Here is a 6,645-nt window from a genome sequence, read left to right as displayed (position 1 = left end):
ATTTTTTGAAATTTTGTCGTACAAAAGAATTAAATTTAATACCTAAAGTTACAATGGTTATAATCCTTAACTGATTATCCTTAACTATACTCGGGTGATGGAGGCTTAGGGAACTTGGCTTTTAGTTTCAGAAATTAACTTACTGAATCAACATAAAATCTGATGCATTCTGGCTTCTTTGGGCACTATGGAATGAAATAGAGGTCATTTTCTTTAAGTTTATATAGTTATTTTGAGAGAGACAGAGACTGCACCCGCGGAGGAAGGGCAGAGAGAAAGGGAGAGAGAGAGAATCAGGCTCTGCACCGTCAGCGTGGAGCCCGACGCAGGACTCGAACTCACCAACTTTGAGATCATGACCTGAGCCAAAATCGAGTCGCTTAACGGACTGAGCCACCCAGGTGCCCCAAAGTCATCTCTTTTTTAATGTCTTCAATTTACTCGGAAAAGAGTCAGTATCCATAAATGAAGTCTGAAGAGCCAGGACGACAAATAATTCACCCACCATGGTTTCTGTGCCTTTGACTGTCCGGGGCCCTAGGTCCGATTATACTCCTGAGCATTATGAGAATTATCGCGGCGCTTTAGGCGCCACAACACTACCCCAGACTGGCGACTCAGTTTCCAGGGCAACCTTGACACTGAGCTGTCTTGGTTCACCAGGGATAACGGTGCACCCCACTGTTAGTGCAGCCATCTTGTGAATTGCTTTTCCTTTGTACACTCTCTGGGCACAGCTTTCGCACCGTTTTCAGAAAGCCAGCAGGGTTGAATTTGTATTTGTGACCTTGGAACAGAATCAAACGAATGCTATTAAACCTTGACCTTGATCTCAACCTTCCTGGTGACAGAGCCAGGCAGTTGACTGATTAGAGGTCTCCTCATTTTGAAGGCAAATGTGAACTGGTAATTTAGACCATTACGTAAAGAGAAATTTTGTCATAAAAAAAGAATTAAATTTGATACCTAAAGTTACATGGTTATAATCCTTAACTGACAATGAAAGTATTAGCTGCAGGTCACATTTATAGCTATATTCTTTCATGTTGCTAATCAAAAAGCGCAAATAATGCATCTAGCCTTAAAAGATCTCTTCCCGGCTTTGAAAATTCAATTTGCTTTGAGCGTCATATGCCCCCAACTCCAGTTTTTGTTTCCTTACTACCAATTTGGGACTAGAGGGGGCAGTTATGTGACTCATGTTTTCCAAATTCCCCGGAAGCCATTGAAAATATTCCCTTCAAATCCCATTACATAGCCTATTGTCAAAGCTTCCCCCATGGAAATGAGCAGACTATGCTCGAAACACTAGAGAAGCAAAGAACAGTGGCATTGAGAGAGCCATGAAAGACCACCCATCCTCTTCTCTCCCTAAACACGAGCAAATGGAGACCCGCAGAAAGCCAGGAACTCGCCCAGTTGCCCAAAGAGTGAGAGACACAGAGTGAAGTTTAATGGGGCATATCAAGGCTGAGAAAGAGGAAAAAGAATGATATTTTCCCTAAAGACCTCAAAATAGCCCTGGGAACGGAGAGAAGTTGGACATTATTGGATATTGAGTTACTATGGAATTTGTATTATGTCTTTAAAAAATCAAACATATTTAGCCTTGTTTTAATGTCTACCCCTAAGGATTGAGAGAAAACCAAATGAAAACATTGATCAGTTAAAAACATTACCCCTGGAATGCCTGAGAAATGTTCACCCACCTTCCCCATTTGCTATGCATGAATAAAGGGAGATCAAAGTATGTTATGATCTTAGTAGCATACATCTTCAGAATCTGCATGAGAATCCATGACGGTGGAGGGCAAGACTCTGGTAAACCGATTTAACCCTCACCATTTATAAGCATTTATTAATGGTGAGTTAACACCGCCCTGGAAGATAGAGGGGATTATGGACCGAATTGATTTTCTTGAGTTTCCCAGACCAATCTCTTGAGCCTTATTCATGTAAGCTTCTGAACTTTCCCCAGAAGCTTAGAATGAAGGACAAATGAGCCCTTCTTGGCCCTAAGGAAATAATGGTTGATTTTTTTTTTTTTCTTCCTAAATTCAAGTGCTTGTTAATCCAGCCAATGCAGTATTTTGTATTAGGCAGGGCGGGCGGCATCCACATTATGACTGGGTAACTGAGTACGTTCATTTTTTCCTTGGGACGTTGGAGGAATTAAGGTCCAGACATGCTTTAGGCCACTTCTTCAGGCCCTGCTGAAACAGACACGCTTGAGCAAGAGGGCCGACCAATATGGAGCACCAAATGCACGGGGGTCAGGTGGTTGGGAAGGCTTATATCCGAAAGGCAAGCCATATCCTGCTGGCGCTGTCCTCTTCAGGACCCCAGGGCGCAGTCACATCATGGTGGATAGACATGGCCATTCCCTCCAGGAACTGGAACAGTGGAGACGCTCAGATCTGGAAAGAGAGGTCCTGCCCGTAGCTGTTGGGAGCAGCGTTTTGCTTAGTAATGCCTGTGTCAATGCACAAACGGGTACCCAGCAACTACTTGCCGAAGGATGGTGTTTCATGGGAGAATGATAATCACATGCCAACAAATCAATACCTTCCTTTTAAGTCTTCACTACGTTAATGAAATGTTTCGGTACGTTCTACCCTAAATCTGTAAGGGCATAGGCCTTTTCTGTAATTCAATTAGGAATGTATAATTCCAGGGGTGCCTGGGTGGCTCTGTCAGTTAAGCATCCGACTCTTGATTTCAGCTCAGGTCAGGATCTCACAGTTCGTGAGTTCGAGCCCTGCGTCGGGCTCAGTGCTGGCATCGTGGAGCCTGCTTCGGATCCTCTCTCTCTCAAAAGTAAATAAGTAAACATTTTTTTAAAAAAAGGAATGTTGGGGCGCCTGGGAGGCGCAGTCGGTTGAGCGTCCGACTTCAGCTCAGGTCACAATCTCGCCGTCCGTGAGTTCGAGCCCCGCGTCTGGCTCTGGGCTGACGGCTCAGAGCCTGGAGCCTGTTTCAGATTCCGTGTCTCCCTCTCTCTCTGCCCCTCCCCCATTCATGCTCTGTCTCCCTCTGTCTCAAAAATAAATAAACGTTAAAAAAATTTTTTTTTTAGAAAAGGAATGTAATTCCAAATTTCTCATTCATTGAAGTCATTCTGTGCCCTCAAATATTAACACCATCTTCTCGCGGGGTAGACAGAATCTTTTAAATCTGGTGACTATGGTGAACATGGACAAACACCAAAGAAGGATTTGTGGCTTCGACTGTCAATCCCTTCAGGAACTGCCTTAGCTACGGAGTCACCTTGCCCAAGGACACGTTCTTCCAGGGGTGGCTCATACCCAGTGACTGATGCGGGTGGGGGTGTAAGAGCCTGGTTATCCTGGCCTGATGAAAGACAGCTCGAGCAGGCGGTCCCGGCTCCAGGGCTGGCCAGTGGGGTTGATGGACGCGTGCCAGCTCCACCCGTGTTTGTGTCCAAGCTTGCTTCCCCCGCTTGCTTCCAAGCTTGATCAGGCACCCATCCCTAATCAATACCGGTACCACAAGCACCACCTCAGCTCAGGAACCAAGCCCACAGCAGTAACTTTTACATATTTCATTGGCCTACGAAAGGAGACAAGTGTCTTTAAGCCATCGAGTCTCATTACACATGTGGCCCATAACATGTGGGGTTCAAACCAATGTTCGTGCTCCCTCTGAACGCGAACGTCCAACATATTATGCCAGCGCCTACTACGCGTCCGCTAGAGTGCTAAATGCCAGAGAGATTTGAGGTGAAAAACTCATAGCCTTGCTTTTAATATGTGCCCAAGCTAGAGGGGCCAAGAGGTAACTGTAATAAGTGACAATGCACCAAGTGATGACCTTATGTGCTTGGCTTTGAAGCAGCCATTTCAGGGGTGCCTGGGTGGCTCAGTCGGTTAAGCGTCCAACTTCGGCTCAGGTCATGATCTCACGATTCATGGGTTTGAGCCCCTCATTGGGTTCACTGCTGTCAGCACAGAGCCTGCTTCAGATCCTCTGTCCCCCTCTCTCTACCCCTCCCCCCCTTTCTCAAAAATAAACATTAAAAAGAAGTAAAAGAGCCATTTTAAAAGTAAGGAGAAACGTGACTTTAGGCGATAACACTAACATTTGTATAGCATTTGCACGTCTGGTTTTCAGAATATCCTTACGGCCTAAGTTAATTATTACAAAAATCTTGCGGGTAAGAAACCGGAAGTTGACGTTTGAACTTAAAGTCTATGCCTTCTTTGCCATTTCCAAACACGCTCTGTTTCTTTTTCTTGAAGCATGTGGACAGAACGAAAAGGAACTCCAAATCCCTTTGTGTCGGAATATATCAGTCCTCGTTAGCAAACGATAACACAACATACACAGAGCACGCAGGACCTTGACCCAATAGAACATCAGAGAATATACTGTCCTTCTATAAGCATCTGGAGAAAAGAAATACATTCCAAATTATATATGAGGCCAAAACTGTGCTTATGATTTTAAAATCCTATCACACTCGGCTGTAATCGTTTTAATAGCTTCAGCGTCCTAGCGCTAGACGAGCATGTTAACTGGAATGTTCTATTTTCAAATTGTTGAGAGTGGGACAGGGCTCCCTAGGACCATCATCATCGTCGTCATCAACCTCGAATCACAGCATATAACGAAGCAGACATTGTGATGAGCACTTTCTCTGCTTTATCTCATTTAATCCTCCCAGACGACCTTGAGGTTAACATCACCCTTGCTTTACAGAGAGGAGGAATAAACGCTTTGGTTTTTAATCACTCAGACTTTTCGGCATCGCAGAGTTCTTCATTATCTTCAAAATGATTACCAGAGCTTGTATTGCCATCATCACTGCAAAGCATATGTGAAGTATTTGTGTGTGCGTATGTGCTATGGAAATAAATTTAAAGAGGTAAGTTCTCTCCTTGCCAGAGCTGACATTCTAAACCCTGCTTACGGTTTTAAATAACTGAATTCTTCACAACGCATTCTCTTCTATTTTGGTCTACACCAGCAGTGTGTTTTTCCATAATCTTAGCATCCAATTATGCCCTTTTTTCGCACTGGGACAATCTCGTTCCCTTTCCCTTATTTGATTCCACGGCACCATTTGCGATTCACGACTTTTTGGGTACCTGCTGTTGGGAGAGGCCATAAGAAACCATGGTACTAACATCAACACTGAAGAGGCACATGGAAGGCACGTGGTTCACCTCTCTCATTTTATAGAGGTTTTTGATTCTGTGTCTTCTCACTGCTCCACCAGTACTCACGCCGTTGGCCAATGCGATGTTCCCAATTCTTCTTGCCTGACGGCCCCTCACGCACAATACAAAAGCATTCTTCGCTATTGTCCTTGAAACTGACATCCTAAGATTTTGTTTTGACTGTTTGCCCCCTTTCACTGACTAATTCGTAGTGCTCAGCACACATACTGTTGCATGTTAAGAGCATTGGGCGCCTGGGTGGCTCAGTCGGTTGGGTGTCCAACTTCAGCTCAGGTCATGATCTCGCAGTTTGTGAGTTCAAGCCCCGCACTGGGGTCTGTGCTGATAGCTCAGAGCCTGGAGCCTGCTTCGGATTCTGTCTCCCTCTCTCTCTGCCCCTGCCCTACTCATTCTCTCTCTCTCTCTCTCTCAAAAATAAACATTAAAAAAAAAAAAAAGAGCATGAACCCTAGGGCCAGACTGCCTAAGTTCACATCTCTGCTCTGCTGTTTCAGAGTCATTTGACTTTCAGGCAAGTTATTTGGCCTTTTTGTGCCTTGGATTCTGCCTCTGTAAGTATGTATAAACTTCAGGGTACTGTTATGAGGATTAAAGCGAGTGAATGGGTGATGTGTAGAAATCTAGAACCTTACCTGACACCAGAAAGCAGTCAGAAGTATCAGCTACCATTTACTCTATCCATTCATAGTTCAAGCAAGCTGTAACTTCTCAAATATAGCTTCGCTGAGGCTGAACATTATGCTTACCCATATTTTTTCCCAGCAAAAAATATGCATTCTTAGGATTTCTTGTTATATGACTCTGCAATAAAAAGTTTTAGGTTTTTTTTTTTTAAGGTTATAGTACTACATTGATAGAAATAAATCAGAGCTGGCTGCTATTTTATAGCTCAATTTTTAGCCTGGGTATTCTGCCTTAAAATTACATTCACGCTGCCGGCCGAAGATACCTATTAGATCATTTTATTTGCCCTCCTATGTGCCTGAATCAGGCTTCTGTGGAAACAACCAAAGCAATGAAACGTACAAGTTTCTCAGTACCTTTTCTGGGAAATTAATTTACTCCGAAATAAATGTATAGCCTTCTTATCCTCCAATTATCCATTTATTCTCAGAAACACTGTTCTCTCTCCCTTTCTCCCTTCGTGGCCCCCGCCTTTCCCCACCCTTTAACAATTCCTCTTACAGGTTTGACCTAACAAGCCTAGTCTGAAGTATGGCCTGAGTACTGGCCTGTTGAAAGAACCCCATGAAGGTACATGTTTCATGTACGTGTTCCACCCCAAGGAAGGGAGGATTATAGTAAACAGTACAAGTCCAGACATCGAAATCATTTATTTCTTAAGCTTAGCACAGCTTAGTACACCTGAGTCATTTATCTCTTACATTAATCCTATTTATCCAAAACTGCAATCTTTTATCCAGAGCCTAAATCCATGCCACCT

This window comes from Lynx rufus, unplaced genomic scaffold, assembly GCF_022079265.1.
Source record: "Lynx rufus isolate CCGP_SWC_20201006 ecotype Redwood Valley unplaced genomic scaffold, mLynRuf1.p SCAF_14, whole genome shotgun sequence".
In the NCBI taxonomy this organism is placed as follows: Eukaryota; Metazoa; Chordata; class Mammalia; order Carnivora; family Felidae; genus Lynx; species Lynx rufus.
Note: the sequence above shows the minus strand (reverse complement) of the source record.